General features: G+C 40.0%; 2 non-coding genes across 2 annotated transcripts; one reads left to right on the forward strand and one right to left on the reverse strand.

Moving 5' to 3' along the window:
• Positions 1-589: 589 nt before the first annotated feature.
• On the forward strand, positions 590-697 carry LOC130959578 (small nucleolar RNA R71). Its single transcript, XR_009078650.1, has one exon. It is a non-coding gene; the product is annotated as a small nucleolar RNA R71 (small nucleolar RNA).
• An 11,365-nt stretch (positions 698-12,062) lies between these two features.
• LOC130958233 (small nucleolar RNA R71) lies at positions 12,063-12,170 on the reverse strand. Its single transcript, XR_009077365.1, has one exon. It is a non-coding gene; the product is annotated as a small nucleolar RNA R71 (small nucleolar RNA).
• Between the last annotated feature and the right edge of the window lie 6,679 nt (positions 12,171-18,849).

Below are 18,849 nucleotides of genomic sequence, written 5' to 3' on the forward strand. Positions count from 1 at the left end.
CCATGGTTGCTAAGTCAGAGTGGTTCTGCTTAGAATTCTCTGTCTGTTGCTGAGAAGATGATGGAAAAGGCTTGCCATTGCTAAACCTGTTTCTTCCACCATTATTGTTATTGAAACCTTGTTGAGGTCTCTCTTGATTCTTCCATGAGAAATTAGAATGATTTCTCCATAAAGAATTATAGGTGTTTCCATAGGGTTCTCCCATGTAATTCACCTCTTCCATTGAAGGGTTCTCAGGATCATAAGCTTCTTCTTCAGATGAAGCATCCTTAGTACTACCTGGTGCATTTTGCATTCCAGACAGACTTTGAGAAATCAAATTGACTTGTTGAGTCAATATCTTGTTCTGAGCCAGAATGGCATTCAGAGTATCAATCTCAAGAACTCCTTTCTTCTGATTTGTCCCATTGTTCATAGGATTCCTTTCAGAAGTGTACATGAATTGGTTATTTGCAACCATTTCAATTAGTTCTTGAGCTTCTGTAGGCGTCTTCTTTAGATGAAGAGATCCTCCAGCAGAGCTATCTAAAGACATCTTGGATAGTTCAGAGAGACCATCATAGAAAATACCTATGATGCTCCATTCAGAAAGCATGTCAGAAGGACATTTTCTGATCAATTGTTTGTATCTTTCCCAAGCTTCATAGAGGGATTCTCCATCCTTCTGTCTGAAGGTTTGGACTTCCACTCTAAGCTTACTCAATTTTTTAGGTGGAAAGAACTTTGCCAAGAAGGCATTGACTAGCTTTTCCCATGAGTCCAGGCTTTCTTTAGGTTGTGAGTCCAACCATGTCCTAGCTCTGTCTCTTGTAGCAAAAGGGAATAGCATAAGTCTGCAGACCTCAGGGTCAACCCCATTAGTCTTGACAGTGTCACAGATTTGCAAGAATTCAGCTAAGAACTGATGAGGATCTTCCAATGGAAGTCCATGGAACTTGCAATTCTGTTGCATTAGAGAAACTAATTGAGGCTTAAGCTCAAAGTTGTTTGCTCCAATGGCAGGGATAGAGATGCTTCTCCCATAGAAGTCGGGAGTAGGTGCAGTAAAGTCACCCAGCACCTTCCTTGCATTGTTGGCATTGTTATTGTTTTCGGCTGCCATGGGTTATTCTTCTTTGAAGATTTCTGTTAGGTCCTCTACAGAGAGTTGTGCCTTAGCTTCTCTTAGCTTTCGCTTCAAGGTCCTTTCAGGTTCAGGGTCAGCTTCAACAAGAATGCCTTTGTCTTTGTTCCTGCTCATATGAAAGAGAAGAGAACAAGAAAATATGAAATCCTCTATGTCACAGTATAGAGATTTCTTGAGGTGTCAGAGGAAAAGAAAAATAGAAGGCAGAAGTAGAAAATTCGAACTTATCAAAGAAGATGGAGTTCGAATTTTGCATTAAGGAATAGTGTTAGTCCATAAATAAAAGGATGTGAGAAGAAGGGAAGTAATTTTCGAAAATTAAGTAAAAGATTTTGAAAACATTTTGAAAAACACTAATTGATTTTCGAAAACAAAAGTGGGAAAGAAGTAAAGTGATTTTTGAAAAAGATTTTGAAATTAGAAATTAAAAAGATTTGATTGAAAACTATTTTGAAAAAGATGTAGTTGAGAAGATATGATTGGTTTTTAAAAGATGTGATTGAGAAGATATGATTTGAAAAACATTTAAAAAGATTTGATTTTGAAAATTAATGACTTGCCTAACAAGAAAAGATATGATTCAAACATTAGACCTTTCTCAACAGAAAAGGCAACATACTTGAAATGTTCAATCAAATCATTAATTATTAGCAAGTATCTTTGAAAAAGGAAAGAAATTGATTTTGAAAAAGATTTGATTGAAAAGATATGATTTGAAAAAGATTTGATTTTGAAAAACTTTGAAAACTTGAAAAAAATTTGCATTGAAAACAGAATCTTCCCTCTTGTGCCATCTTGGCGTTAAACGCCCAGAATGGTGCACATTCTGGCGTTTAACGCCCAATGCACTACCTTTTTGGGCGTTAAACGCCCAACCAGGCACCCTGGCTGGCGTTTAAACGCCAGTCTGTCCTTCTTCACTGGGCGTTTTGAACGCCCAGCTTTTTCTGTGTAATTCCTCTGCAGTATGTTCTAAATCTTCAATTCTCTGTATTATTGACTTGAAAAGACACAAATTAAAAAATATTTTTGGATTTTTTTTAATAATGAGGAATAATCAAAATGCAACTAAAATCAAATAACAATGCATGCAAGACACCAAACTTAGCAGTTTGTATACTACTGACACTAACAAAATGAGAATGCATATGGAAAACAACAAAACACTCAAGTCAAGAGAATTTAAAGATCAGAGCATGGAAATCAACAAGAACAACTTGAAGATTAATGAAGACACATGAATGAATGCAAGAAGAACATAAACATGCAATTGACACCAAACTTAACATGAGACACTAGACTCAAACAAGAAACATACAATATTTTTGATTTTTATGATTTTGTAATTTTTTTTTGGTATTTTTTTTCGAAAATTAAATGGAAAAGAAAATAAAAATATCAAAATTCTTAATGAGAATTCCAGGAATCATGCAATGTTAGTCTAAAGCTACAGTCTAAAGGAATTAGACATGGCTAGCCAAGCTTCAGCAGAACATTGCATTCAAGAGCTAAATTGATGAAGATCAATCAGCTTTGGTGATGATAAGAACATCACCTTGAAACACTAGAATTCATTCTTAAGAACTCTGAAGAAAAAAATACCTAATCTAAGCAACAAGATGAACCGTCAGTTGTCCATACTCGAACAATCCCCGGCAACGGCGCCAAAAACTTGGTGTGCGAAATTGTGATCACTACTTTTCACAACTCAAATAATCCCTAGTAATGGCCCCAAAGACTTGGTGCTCAATACCATGGCATAAACACAACTTTGCACAACTAACCAGCAAGTGCACTGGGTTGTCCAAGTAATAAACCTTACGCGAGTAAGGGTCGATCCCACGGAGATTGTTGGTATGAAGCAAGCTATGGTCACCTTGTAAATCTTAGTCAGGCGGACTCAAATGGGTATAGATGATATATGAATAAAACATAAAGATAAAGATAGAGATACTTATGTATATCATTGGTGAGAGCTTCATATAAGCGTATGAAGATGCTTTCCCTTCCGTCTCTCTGCTTTCCTACTGTCTTCATCCAATCCTTCTTACTCCTTTCCATGGCAAGCTTATGCAAGGGTTTCACCGTTGTCAGTGGCTACCTCCCATCCCCTCAGTGGAAATGTTCAACGCACCCTGTCACGGCACGACTATCCATCTGTCGGTTCTCGATCAGGCCGGAATAGAATCCAGTGATTCTTTTGCGTCTGTCACTAACGCCCCACCCTCAGGAGTTTGAAGCACGTCACAGTCATTCAATCATTGAATCCTACTCAGAATACCACAGACAAGGTTAGACCTTCCGGATTCTCTTGAATGCCGCCATCAGTTCTTGCCTATACCACGAAGACTCTGATCTCACGGAATGGCTGGCTCGTTTGTCAGGCGAGCACTCGGTTGTCAGGCGATCAACCATGCATCGAGTATCAGGAATCCAAGAGATATTCACCCAATCTAAGGTAAAACGGAGGTGGTTGTCAGTCACACGTTCATAGGTGAGAATGATGATGAGTGTCACGGATCATCACATTCATCAAGTTGAAGAACAAGTGATATCTTGGACAAAGAACAAGCGGAATTGAATAGAAGAACAATAGAAATTGCATTAATACTCGAGGTACAGCAGAGCTCCACACCTTAATCTATGGTGTGTAGAAACTCCACCGTTGAAAATACATAAGAACAAGGTCTAGGCATGGCCGAATGGCCAGCCCCCAAATGATCTAAGAACTAGATGTTTAAAGATGAAAATTCAATAGTAAAAGGTCCTACTTATAGGAAACTAGTAGTCTAAGGATTACAAAGATGAGCAAATGACATAAAAATCCACTTCCGGGCCCACTTAGTGTGTGCTTGGGCTGAGCAATGAAGCATTTTTCGTGTAGAGACTCTTCTTGGAGTTAAACGCCAGCTTTTGTGCCAGTTTGGGCGTTTAACTCCCATTTTGGTGCCAGTTCCGGCGTTTAACGCTGGGAATTCTGAGGGTGACTTTGAACGCCAGTTTGGGCCATCAAATCTTGGGCAAAGTATGGACTATCATATATTTCTGGAAAGCCCAGGATGTCTACTTTCCAACGCCGTTGAGAGCGCGCCAATTGGGCTTCTGTAGCTCCAGAAAATCCACTTCGAGTGCAGGGAGGTCAGAATCCAACAGCATCTGCAGTCCTTTTCAGTCTCTGAATCAGATTTTTGCTCAGGTCCCTCAATTTCAGCCAGAAAATACCTGAAATCACAGAAAAACACACAAACTCATAGTAAAGTCCAGAAAAGTGAATTTTAACTAAAAACTAATAAAAATATACTAAGAACTCAACTAAAATTAATAAAAACATACTAAAAATAATGCCAAAAAGCGTATAAATTATCTGCTCATCAACTAATATTCATTGATATTCCAAATTTATAGTATATTCTCTTCTTTTTATCCTATTTGATTTTCAGTTGCTTGGGGACAAGCAACAATTTAAGTTTGGTGTTGTGATGAGCGGATAATTTATACGCTTTTTGGCATTGTTTTTAGTTAGTTTTTAGTAAGTTCAAGCTACTTTTAGGGATGTTTTCATTAGTTTTTATGCTAAATTCACATTTCTAGATTTTACTATGAGTTTGTGTGTTTTTCTATAATTTCAGGTATTTTCTGGCTGAAATTGAGGGACTTGAGCAAAACTCTGAAAAAGGCTGACAAAAGGACTGCTGATGCTGTTGGATTCTGACCTCCCTGCACTCAAAATTAATTTTCTGGAGCTACAGAACTCCAAATGGCGCGCTCTCAACGGCGTTGGAAATTAGACATCCAGGGCTTTCCAGCAATATATAATAGTTCATACTTTATTCGGGAATTGACGACGTAAAGTGGCGCTCAATGCCAAGTACATGCTGCTGTCTGGAGTCAAACGCCAGAAACACGTCACGACCCGGAGTTGAACGCCAGAAACACGCTATAACTCGGCGTTCAACTCCAATAAAAGCCTCAGCTCGTGGATAGATCAAGCTCAGCCCAAACATACACCAAGTGGGCCCTAGAAGTGGATTTATGCATCAATTACTTACTCTTGTAAACCCTAGTAGCTAGTTTATTATAAATAAGACTTTTTACTAGTGTATTAGATATCTCTGGACGCCTAGTCCTTAGACCATGGGGGTGGCCATTCGACCATGCCTGAACCTTTCACTTATGTGTTTTCAACGGTGGAGTTTCTACACACCATAGATTAAGGGTGTGGAGCTCTGCTGTACCTCAAGTTTCAATACAATTACTATTACTTTTTATTCAATTCTCTTTTATTCTTATTCCAAGATATACGTTGCACTTCAACTTGATGAATGTGATGATCCGTGACACTCATCATCATTCTCACCTATGAACGCGCGTGACTGACAACCACTTTCGTTCTACCTTAGGCCGGGCGCATATCTCTTAGATTCCCCAACAGAATCTTTGTGGTATAAGCTAGATAGATGGCAGCATTCATGGGAATCCGGAAAGTCTAACCTTGTCTGTGGTATTCCGAGTAGGATTCCGGGAATCCGGAAAGTCTAACCTTGTCCGTGGTATTCCGAGTAGGATTCCGGTATTGAATGACTGTGACGAGCTTCAAACTCCTGAAGGCTGGGCGTTAGTGACAGACGCAAAAGAATCAAGGGATTCTATTCCAACCTGATTGAGAACCGACAGATGATTAGCCGTGCTGTGACAGAGCATAGGACCATTTTCACTGAGAGGATGGGATGTAGCCATTGACAACGGTGATGCCCTACATACAACTTGCCATGGAAAGGAGTAAGAAGGATTGAATGAATGTAATAAGAAAGTAGAAATACAAGAGGAGCACAGCATCTCCATACGCCTATCTGAAATTCCCACTATTGATTTACATAAGTATTTCTATCCTATTTTATTTTCTTTTTATTATTTATTATTAATTTTCAAACTTATCATAAACCAATTTAATCCGCCTAACTGAGATTTACAAGGTGACCATAGCTTGCTTCATACCAACAATCTCCGTGGGATCGACCCTTACTCACGTAAGGTATTACTTGGACGACCCAGTGCACTTGCTGGTTAGTTGAATGGAGTTGTGATCATAAATTCCAATAGAGCCAATATTTAAATTTCATACAAGTATAAAGAGACCAACTTTTTGGTGATCACATTTTCGTCCACCACTTACTGACTAATTTAATCATGCAAGATTTAATTCATGACAAACTGTATGTGACTAAGCCCTAATTCCTTAGACCCTTTTAGTCTCCTATAAAATTCATCAACCGCCAATTCCTTGGTCACTTAATTCCAATTAGAGGGTGAAGTTCAATTCTAGTTATATGCCACAAAAACCCTAATTACCAAAATATAAGAGGATTATATGTCACGTATCCCGTTAAGTCAAGATAATTAGAAGTTTAAGAGAAATTATTTTCAAGCTGTTGTTCAAGTAAAGAGCTTTTCCAAGTTATACAAGAACTCAATTAGAACAAGGGTCATACTTCCGTTCCACCCAAATTCATAAGATAAAGAATGAAAATAATTCTTGAATATAAATCAGTACATGAATTAAAATAGAAAAAGAATAGTATCAATCTATACAATAGACAGAGCTCCTAACCTTAACAGTGGAGGTTTAGTTGCTCATGTTTTACGGAGAAAAACTAGGACTCAGGTTAAAAATGTAAATTACGGAATAAGGTAGAAGAGAAGAGAAGAGCCCGATGGGCTGATTCTTTTTCCTTTTATATCTATTTCTAATTAATGTAAAATATAATTCCTAAACTAAATAATATCTTTTCCTAATTATAAATAAAATAAAAGTTTAAATCAAAATTATTTTAAATTGATCCGTGCAGCCTTTGGACGAATTGGGGACCACTTGATTCATTAAGGTCCACGCTGAACTTGGAAATTCTCAAGTTTAGCGTGGATGAGGCAGTGTGTTTCCTTTGTTTTCCTTGAATCCACGCTGAACTTCGATTAACATAAGTTCATCATGGAGTGGTGTGTGTAACTTCCTTTGGTGCGTCGGGCTGGTGCTAGACTTGAGAAAGCTCAATTTCAGCGTGAATGAGGCAGAGCAAATTCCCTTGGAACTTCTTGAAGCTGGCGCTGAACTTGAGTAACTTCAAGTTCAACGTGGAGGAGGCAGCATGCATTCTTCACTCTTTCCATTCTCTATCCTTAATTTAAACTCTGTGAAATTCGTCTAAAATGCTATCTGAAATAAACAGATTTGCACACAACTCAAAGTTGCATTCATAGTGGCTAAAATACATTAAATTTTGATTAAACTTAGCAATTCAAGTGCAAATTCTCAAGGAAAAGACAAAGAAGATGCTCACACATCAACTTCCAAGCTTCTGACTTAGCAACCATAGTCTCTGAACTCTCTAAGACCATTCACAGGTTTATAACAGAAACTAGGTCCTCCATCAGAAATCTGGAGGTACAAGTTGGTCAGCTAAGCAAGAGAATCTCTGAGACCCCTCCTAACACTCTTCCAAGTAGCACTGAAGTAAACCCAAGAGAAGAGTGCAAGGCCATCACTGTAGATGCTGAGGCTGAATCTAAAGGGGAAGCTCTGGCATTGAACACCAGTAAGAAAGTCCTTACTGGGTGTTCAACGTCCAAAGAGCTGGTGTTGAACGCCAGTAATAGGGTAGCTGGGCGTTCAACACCCACTAAACACTTCCCTATTGAAAAATTGAAGGCAACTAAGGCTCATGAGGAGACCATAGAAGTTCCATTGAATGCCTTGTTGCAAATTATGGATGATGAGGATCAATCCTCCTCTGATGAGGAAGAAGAAACTAGGGAAGAGTAAGTTATTTGGAACAGAGACATTGGAGGAAGAACCCCCAGTGCTAACCAAGCAACTCAATGCCTGGGTTCAACAGAAACTACCTCAGAAGCTGTCTGATCCCGGACACTTCCTGATTCCCTGCACCGTAGGCACCATTACCTTTGAGAAGGCTCTATATGACCTAGGGTCAAGCATAAACCTCATGCCACTCTCTGTAATGGAGAAGCTGGGAATCTTTGAGGTACAAGATGCAAGAATTTCACTAGAGATGACAGACAAGTCAATGAAAAAGGCATATGGTCTGGTAGAGGATGTCTTAGTAAAGGTTGAGGAACTTTACATCCTTGCAGACTTTATAATCTTGGATACTGGGGAGGACAAGGATGAATTCATCATCCTTGGAAGATGATGAGCGGATAATTTGTACGCTTTTTGGCATTGTTTTTAGTATATTTTTGGTAGTTTTAGTTGAGTTCTTAGTATATTTTTATTAGTTTTTAGTTAAAATTCACTTTTCTGGATTTTACTATGAGTTTGTGTGTTTTTCTGTGATTTCAGGTATTTTCTGGCTGAAATTGAGGGACCTGAGCAAAAATCTGATTCAGAGACTGAAAAGGACTGCAGATGCTGTTGGATTCTGACCTTCTTGCACTCGAAGTGGATTTTCTGGAGCTACAGAAGCCCAATTGGCGCGCTCTCAACGGCGTTGGAAAGTAGACATCCTGGGCTTTCCAGCAATATATGATAGTCCATACTTTGCCCAAGATTTGATGGCCCAAACCGGCGTTCAAAGTCACCCTCAGAAATTCCAGCGTTAAACGCCGGAACTGGCACCTAAATGGGAGTTAAACGCCCAAACTGGCATAAAAGCTGACGTTTAACTCCAAGGAGAGTCTCTACACGAAAATGCTTCAATGCTCAGCCCAAGCACACACCAAGTGGGCCCGGAAGTGGATTTTTATGTCATTTACTCATCTTTGTACACCTTAGGCTACTAGTTTTCTATAAGTAGGACCTTTTACTATTGTATTAGAAATCTTCTGATCTTTGGAACCTTTTTCTTTAGATCTTTTGATCACTTTGAGAGGCTGGCCATTCGGCCATGCCTAGACCTTGTTCTTATGTATTTTCAACGGTGGAGTTTCTACACACCATAGATTAAGGTGTGGAGCTCTGCTGTACCTCGAGTATTAATGCAATTACTATTGTTCTTCTATTCAATTCCGCTTGTTCTTTGTCCAAGATATCACTTGTTCTTCAACTTGATGAATGTGATGATCCGTGACACTCATCATCATTCTCACTTATGAACAAAGTGACTGACAACCACTCTGTTCTACAAAGCAACAAGGCTCTAGTGTTTATCTCTTGGATTCCTGATTACACGATGCATGGTTGATTGCCTGACAACCGAGTGCTCGCCTGACAAACGAGCCAACCATTCCGTGAGATCAGAGTCTTCGTGGTATAGGCGAGAACTGATGGCGGCATTCAAGAGAATCCGGAAGGTCTAACCTTGTCTGTGGTATTCTGAGTAGGATTCAATGATTGGATGACTGTGACGTGCTTCAAACTCCTAGCAGGCGGGGCGTTAGTGACAGACGCAAAAGAATCAATGGATTTTATTCCGGCCTGACCGAGAACCGACAGATGATTACCCATGCTGTGATAGAGCATAGGCAACGTTTTCACTGAGAGGATGGGAGGTAGCCACTGACAACGGTGAAACCCTATATGAGCTTGCCATGGAAAGGAGTAAGAAGGATTGGATGAAGACAGTAGGAAAGCAGAGAGACGGAAGGGAAGGCATCTTCATACGCTTATCTGAAGCTCCCACCAATGATATACATAAGTATCTCTATCTTTATCTTTATGTTTTATTCATCATCTATACCCATTTGAGTATGCCTGACTAAGATTTACAAGGTGACCATAGCTTGCTTCATAGCAACAATCTCCGTGGGATCGACCCTTACTCGCGTAAGGTTTATTACTTGGACGACCCAGTGCACTTGCTGGTTAGTTGTGCGAAGTTGTGTTTATGCCATGGTATTGTGCACCAAGTCTTTGGAGCCATTACCGGGGATTGTTTTGTGTATTAAAAAGTAGTGATCACAATTTCGTGCACCAAGTTTTTGGCGCCGTTGCCGGGGATTGTTTGTGTATGGACAACTAACGGTTCATCTTGTTGCTTAGATTAGGTATTTATTTTTTTCGAAATTCTTGAAGATGAGTTCTAGAGTTTCATGGTGATTTGTTGAAATCTGGCTGGCTGAGAAGCCATGTCTAATCTTATTGGACCGAGGTTTCAACTGATCATCACAATAGCTTGTTGATTTCCATCAATCTTGCTACTGGAGCAATGATCTGCTAAGGCTTGGCTGGCCATTGGCCATGTCTAGTGTTTTGGACCGAAGCTTTCTTTGAAGGCTTGGCTGGCTATGAAGCCATGTCTAATTCCTGGACCGGAGCCTTAGATTAGCATTGCACTGATTCCAGGAAGTCTCATTAAGAATTTTGATACCTTTTAATTTCTTTTTCCATTTAATTTTCGAAAAAAAAAACACAAAAAAAATTACAAAATCATAAAAAAACCAAAAATATTGCATGTTTCTTGTTTGAGTCTAGTGTCTAAATTTAAGTTTGGTGTCTTGCATGCCTTGTTTATTTGATCTTGGTTCTATTTTCAAGTCAATAGTACAGGGAACTGAAGATTCAGAACATGCAACAGAGGAATTACACAGAAAAAGCTGGGCGTTCAAAACGCCCAGTGAAGAAGGACAGACTGGCGTTTAAACGCCAGCCAGGGTACCTTGTTGGGCGTTTAACGCCCAAAAAGGTAGCATTTTGGGCGTTAAACGCCAGAATGGATACCATTCTGGGCGTTTAACGCCAGGATGGCACAAGGGGGAAGATTTTGTTTTCAAAATCAAATTTTTTTCAAGTTTTCAAAGTTTTTCAAAAACAAATCTTTTTCAAATCATATCTTTTCAATCAAATGTTTTCAAAATCAATTTCTTTCCTTTTTCAAAGATACTTGCTAACAATTAATGATTTGATTGAACATCTCAAGTTTGTTGCCTTTTTTGTTGAGAAAGGTTTAATGTTTGAATCATATCTTTTCTTGTTAGGCAAGTCATTGATTTTTAAAATCAATTTTTTTTTTAAAATTATTTTTCAAATCATATCTTCTCAATCACATCTTTTTAAAACCATAACTTTTCAATCATATCTTTTTAATCACATCTTTTTCAAAATAAGTTTTCAATCAAATCTTTTTGATTTCTAATTTCAAAATCTTTTTCAAAAATCACTTGATTTCTTCTCCACTTTGAGTTTTCGAAAATTATCAATAATTTTTTTTAAAAAAAAATGTTTTTAAAATATTTTTAAATTTTCGAAAATTTCCTTCCCCTCTTCTCACATCCTTCTATTTATGGAGTATCACTCCTTCTTAATGCACAATTCGAACTCTATCTGATCAAGTTCGAATTCTCCTTCTTCTTTCTTCTATTTTTCTTTTCCTCTGACACCTCAAGGAATCTCTATACTGTGACATAGAGGATTCCACATTTTCTTGTTCTCTTCTCTTTCATATGAGCAGGAGCAGAGACAAAGGCATTATTGTTGAAGCTGACCCTGAACCTGAAAGGACCTTGAAGCGAAAGCTAAGAGGAGCTAAGGCACAACTCTCTGTTGAGGACCTGACCGAATTCTTCAAAAAAAGAAGAACCTATGGCAGCCGAAAACAACAACAATACCAACAATGCAAGGAAGGTGCTGGGTGACTTTACTGCACCTACTCCCGACTTCTATGGGAGAAGCATCTCTATCCCTGCCATTGGAGCAAACAACTTTGAGCTTAAGCCTCAATTAGTTTCTCTAATGCAACAGAATTGCAAGTTCCATGGACTTCCATTGGAAGATCCTCATCAGTTTTTAGCTGAGTTCTTGCAAATCTGTGACACAGTCAAGACTAATGGGGTTGACCCTGAGGTCTACAGACTGATGCTATTCCCTTTTGCTGTAAGAGACAGAGCTAGAATATGGTTGGACTCTCAACCTAAAGAAAGTCTGGACTCTTGGGAAAAGCTAGTCAATGCCTTCTTGGCAAAGTTCTTTCCACCTCAAAAATTGAGTAAGCTAAGAGTGGAAGTCCAAACCTTCAGACAGAAGGATGGAGAATCCCTCTATGAAGCTTGGGAAAGATACAAACAATTGATCAGAAAATGTCCTTCTGACATGCTTTCTGAATGGAGCATCATAGGTATTTTCTATGATGGTCTCTCTGAACTATCTAAGATGTCCTTGGATAGCTCTGCTGGAGGATCTCTTCATCTGAAGAAGACGCCTATAGAAGCTCAAGAACTAATTGAAATGGTTGCAAATAACCAATTCATGTACACTTCTGAAAGCAATCCTGTGAACAATGGGACTAATCAGAAGAAAGGAGTTCTTGAGATTGATACTCTGAATGCCATTTTGGCTCAGAATAAGATATTGACTCAACAAGTCAATTTGATTTCTCAAAGTCTGTCTGGAATGCAAAATGCACCAAGCAGTACTAAGGATGCTTCATCTGAAGAAGAAGCTTATGATCCTGAGAACCCTTCAATGGAAGAGGTGAATTACCTAGGAGAACCCTATGGAAACACCTATAATTCTTCATGGAGAAATCACCCAAATTTCTCATGGAAGAATCAAGAGAGACCTCAACAAGGTTTCAACAACAATAATAGTGGAAGAAACAGGTTTAGCAATAGCAAGCCTTTTCCATCATCTTCTCAGTAACAGACAGAGAATTCTAAGCAGAACCCCTCTGACTTAGCAACCATGGTCTCTGATCTAATCAAAACCACTCAAAATTTCATGACTGAAACAAGGTCCTCCATTAGGAATTTGGAGGCACAAGTGGGACAGCTGAGCAAGAAAGTTACTGAACTCCCTCCAAGTACACTCCCAAGCAACACAGAAGAAAATCCAAAAGGAGAGTGCAAGGCCATAAACATGGCCGAATTTGGAAAGGAAGGAGAGGAAGTGAACGCCACTGAGGAAGACCTCAATGGGCGTGCACTGACCTCCAATGAGTTCCTCAATGAGGAACCATGGGAATCTGAGGCTCAAAATGAGACCATAGAGATTCCATTGGACTTACTTCTGCCATTCATGAGCTCTGATGAGTATTCTTCCTCTGAAGAGGATGAGTATGTCACTGAAGAGCAAGTTGCTAAATACCTTGGAGCAATCATGAAGTTAAATGACAAGTTATTTGGAAATGAGACTTGGGAGAATGAACCTCCTTTGCTCACCAAAGAACTGGATGACTTGTCTAGGCAGAAATTACCTCAAAAGAGACTAGATCCTGGGAAGTTTTCCATACCTTGTACCATAGGCACCATGACCTTCAAGAAGGCTCTGTGTGACTTAGGGTCAAGTGTAAACCTCATGCCTCTCTCTGTAATGGAGAAGCTAGGGATCTTTGAGGTACAAGCTGCAAGAATCTCACTAAAGATGGCAGACAATTCAAAGAAACAAGCTTATGGACTTGTAGAGGATGTTCCAGTAAAGGTTGAAGACCATTACATCCCTACTTATTTCATAGTCCTAGAGACTGGGAAGTGCATGGATGAAAACATCATCCTTGGCAGACCCTTCCTAGCCACAGCAAAGGCTGTGATTGATGTTGATAGAGGTGAACTGTTCATTCAAGTGAATGAAGAATCTTTTGTGTTTAAGGCTCAAGGATATCCCTTTGTCACCATGGAGAGGAAGCATGAAGAGCTTCTCTCAAATCAGAGTCAAGAAGAGCCCCCACAGTCAAACTCTAAGTTTGGTGTTGGGAGGCCACAACCAAACTCTAAGTTTGGTGTTGAACCCCCACATTCAAACTCTAAGTTTGGTGTTGGGAGGTCCCAACATTGCTCTGAGAAAATATGAGGCTCCATGGGAGCCATCTGTCAAGCTACTGACAATAAAGAAGCGCTTGTTGGGAGGTAACCTAATGTTATATTTTATCTATTTTCTTTTGTTATTTTACTTTATTTTGTAGGTTGATGATCATGAGAAATCACAAAATTAATTGAAAAAGCAAAAACAGAATGAAAAACAGGAAGAAAAACAGCACACCCTGGAGGAAGATGTTGCTGGCGTTTAAACGCCAGTGAGGTTAGCAGTTGGGCGTTTAACGCCCAGTCTGGCACCATTCTGGGCGTTTAACGCCAGAAAGGGGCACCAGACTGGCGTTAAACGGCAGGAAAGGGCAAGAACCTGGCGTTAAACGCCAGGAATGGGCACCAGCCCGGCGTTTAACGCCAGAAATGGCTCAAAACGTGATTTTGAGTGCCATTTGGTGCAGAGATGACTTTTCCTTGACACCACAGGATCTGTGGACCCCACAGGATCCCCACCAACCCCACCACTCCCTCTCTCCTCTTCACCCATTCACCAATCACCTCAACACCTCTTCCCCAAAAACCCCTCACCTATCAAATCCCTTCTTTCTCTTCACCACTCACATCCATCCTTCATAAAACCCCACCTACCTCACCATTCAAATTCAAACCACTTTCCCACCCAAACCCACCCTCAAATGACCGAACCCTACCCCCCTCTCTCCTATATAAACCCTTCTTCAACCCTTCATTTTCACACAACCTAAACACCACTTTCCCCCCCTTTGGCCGAACACAAAGCCACTCCATTCTTCCTCATTTCTTCTTCTTCTACTCTCTTCTTTCTTCTTTTGCTCGAGGACGAGCAAACATTTTAAGTTTGGTGTGGTAAAAGCGTTGCTTTTTTGTTTTTCCATAACCATTTATGGCATCCAAGGCCGGAGAAACCTCTAGAAAGAGGAAAAGGAAGGCAAAAGCTTCCACCTCCGAGTCATGGGAGATGGATAGATTCATCTCAAGGGTGCATCAAGACCACTTCTATGAAGTTGTGGCCTTGAAGAAGGTGATCCCCGAGGTCCCCTTTTCACTCAAAAAGGGTGAATATCCGGAGATCCGGCATGAGATCCGAAGAAGAGGTTGGGAAGTTCTTACCAACCCCATTCAACAAGTCGGAATCTTGATGGTTCAAGAGTTCTATGCCAATGCATGGATCACCAAGAACCATGATCAAAGTGTGAACCCGGATCCAAAGAATTATCTTACTATGGTTCGGGGGAAATACTTGGATTTTAGTCCGGAAAATGTAAGGTTAGCATTCAACTTGCCTATGATGCAAGGAGATGAGCATCCTTACACAAGAAGGGTCAACTTTGATCAAAGGTTGGACCAAGTCCTCACTGACATTTGTGAAGAGGGCGCCCAATGGAAGAGAAATTCAAGAGGGAAGCCGGTTCAATTGAGAAGGCATGACCTCAAACCCGTGGCTAGAGGATGGTTGGAGTTTATCCAACGCTCAATCATTCCCACTAGCAACCAGTCCGAAGTTACTCTAGACCGGGCCATCATGATTCATAGCATCATGATTGGAGAAGAAGTGGAAGTTCATGAGGTTATAGCCCAAGAACTCTATAGGGTGGCGGACAAGTCCTCTACCTTAGCAAGGTTAGCCTTCCCTCATCTCATTTGTCACCTCTGTTATTCAGTGGGAGTTGACATAGAGGGAGACATCCCCATTGATGAGGATAAGCCCATCACCAAGAAAAGGATGGAGCAAACAAGAGACCCCTCTCATCATGAGATCCCTGAGATGCCTCAAGGGATGCACTTTCCTCCACAAGACTATTGGGAGCAACTAAACACCTCCCTAGGAGAATTGAGTTCCAACATGGGACAACTAAGGGTGGAGCATCAAGAACACTCCATTCTCCTCCATGAAATCAGAGAAGATCAAAGAATCATGAGAGAGGAGCAACAAAGACAAGGAAGAGACATTGAGGAGCTCAAGCACTCCATAAGACCTTCAAGAGGAAGAACAAGCCGCCATCACTAAGGTGGACCCGTTCTTTAATCTCCTTGTTCTTTATTTTTCTGTTTTTCGAAAATTAATGCTTATGTTTGTCCATGTTTGTGTCTTATGATCATTAGTGTCTTAGTGTCTATGCCTTAAAGTTATGAATATGAATCCATCACCTTTCTTAAATGAAAACTGTTTTTATTACAAAAGAACAAGAAGTACATGATTTCGAATTCATCTTTAAAACTAGCTTAATTAGTTTGATGTGGTGACAATACTTTTTGTTTTCTGAATGTATGCTTGAACAGTGCATATGTCTTTTGAATTTGTGGTTCATGAATGTTAAAATTGTTGGCTTTTGAAAGAATGATGAAAAAGGAGACATGTTACTGAGGATCTGAAAAATCATAAAAATGATTCTTGAAGCAAGAAAAAGCAGTGAATACAAAAAAAAAAGAGAGAAGCAAGCGAAAAAAAAAGAAAGAAAAAGAAAGGAATAAAGTTGTGATCCAAAGCAATAAGAGTGTGCTTAAGAACCCTGGACACCTCTAATTGGGGACTTTAGCAAAGCTGAGTCACAATCTGAAAAGGTTCACCCAATTATGTGTCTGTGGCATGTATGTATCCGGTGGTAATACTGGAAGACAGAATGCTTTGGGCCACGGCCAAGACTCAATAAGTAGCTGTGTTCAAGAATCATCATACTTAACTAGGAGAATCAATAACACTATCTGGATACTGAGTTCCTAAAGAAGCCAATCATTCTGAATTTCAAAGGATAAAGTGAGATGCCAAAACTGTTCGGAGGCAAAAAGCTACTAGTCCCGCTCATCTAATTTGGAGCTTAGTTTCATTGATGATTTGGAGTCTATAGTATATTATCTTCTTTTTATCTTATTTGATTTTCAGTTGCTTGGGGACAAGCAACAATTTAAGTTTGGTGTTGTGATGAGCGGATAATTTGTACGCTTTTTGGCATTGTTTTTAGTATGTTTTTGGTAGTTTTAGTTGAGTTCTTAGTATATTTTTATTAGTTTTTAGTTAAAATTCACTTTTCTGGATTTTACTATGAGTTTGTGTGTTGTTCTGTGATTTCAGGTATTTTCTGGCTGAAATTGAGGGACCTGAGCAAAAATCTGATTCAGAGACTGAAAAGGACTGCAGATGCTGTTGGATTCTGACCTCCCTGCACTCGAAGTGGATTTTCTGGAGCTACAGAAGCCCAATTGGCGCGATCTCAACGGCGTTGAAAAGTAGACATCCTGGGCTTTCCAGCAATATATGATAGTCCATACTTTGCCCAAGATTTGATGGCCCAAACCGGCGTTCAAAGTCACCCTCAGAAATTCCAGCGTTAAACGCCGGAACTGGCACCTAAATGGGAGTTAAACGCCCAAACTGGCATAAAAGCTGGCGTTTAACTCCAAGGAGAGTCTCTACACGAAAATGCTTCAATGCTCAGCCCAAGCACACACCAAGTGGGCCCGGAAGTGGATTTTTATGTCATTTACTCATCTTTGTACACCTTAGGCTACTAGTTTTCTATAAGTAGGACCTTTTACTATTGTATTAGAAATCTTCTGATCTTTGGAACCTTTTTCTTTAGATCTTTTGATCACTTTGGGAGGCTGGCCATTCGGCCATGCCTAGACCTTGTTCTTATGTATTTTCAACGGTGGAGTTTCTACACACCATAGATTAAGGTCTGGAGCTCTGCTGTACCTCGAGTATTAATGCAATTACTATTGTTCTTCTATTCAATTCCGCTTGTTCTTTGTCCAAGATATCACTTGTTCTTCAACTTGATGAATGTGATGATCCGTGACACTCATCATCATTCTCACTTATGAACAAAGTGACTGACAACCACTCTGTTCTACAAAGCAACAAGGCTCTAGTGTTTATCTCTTGGATTCCTGATTACACGATGCATGGTTGATTGCCTGACAACCGAGTGCTCGCCTGACAAACGAGCCAACCATTCCGTGAGATCAGAGTCTTCGTGGTATAGGCGAGAACTGATGGCGGCATTCAAGAGAATCCGGAAGGTCTAACCTTGTCTGTGGTATTCTGAGTAGGATTCAATGATTGGATGACTATGACGTGCTTCAAACTCCTAGCAGGCGGGGCGTTAGTGACAGACGCAAAAGAATCAATGGATTTTATTCCGGCCTGACCGAGAACCGACAGATGATTACCCATGCTGTGACAGAGCATAGGCAACGTTTTCACTGAGAGGATGGGAGGTAGCCACTGACAACGGTGAAACCCTATATGAGCTTGCCATGGAAAGGAGTAAGAAGGATTGGATGAAGACAGTAGGAAAGCAGAGAGACGGAAGGGAAGGCATCTTCATACGCTTATCTGAAGCTCCCACCAATGATATACATAAGTATCTCTATCTTTATCTTTATGTTTTATTCATCATCTATACCCATTTGAGTCTGCCTGACTAAGATTTACAAGGTGACCATAGCTTGCTTCATAGCAACAATCTCCGTGGGATCGACCCTTACTCGCGTAAGGTTTATTACTTGGACGACCCAGTGCACTTACTGGTTAGTTGTGCGAAGTTGTGTTTATGCCATGGTATTGTGCACCAAGTCTTTGGAGCCATTACCGGGGATTGTTTTGTGTATTAAAAAGTAGTGATCACAATTTCGTGCACCAGAAGACCCTTCCTAGCCATTGCCAATGACATCATTGATGTAGCAAAAGGAGAGCTAGTCCTGCAATTTCATGAGGATTGTATCTTATTTAAGATACCTAGCCCTAACTATCCCTCTGACAAAAGAGAGACAATTATGCAACACTTAGTGTTCCAACACTCTCTCTCAGTGCAAAGCTATATAGAATCCCCAGACACCAATTTTAAGTTTGGTGTTGGGCAACCATAATCAAGCACTGAGAATAAAGGTACTAAGAAGAAGGTACCTAAAGGCTGGAGGGACAAAAAGATCCTCACTGAAGGCCTCTCACCTAACATGAGAGTTGTCTTCACTGACAACCCAATTATTCTACA

Source organism: Arachis stenosperma, chromosome 10 (genome assembly GCF_014773155.1).
Source record: "Arachis stenosperma cultivar V10309 chromosome 10, arast.V10309.gnm1.PFL2, whole genome shotgun sequence".
Lineage (NCBI taxonomy): Eukaryota > Viridiplantae > Streptophyta > Magnoliopsida > Fabales > Fabaceae > Arachis > Arachis stenosperma.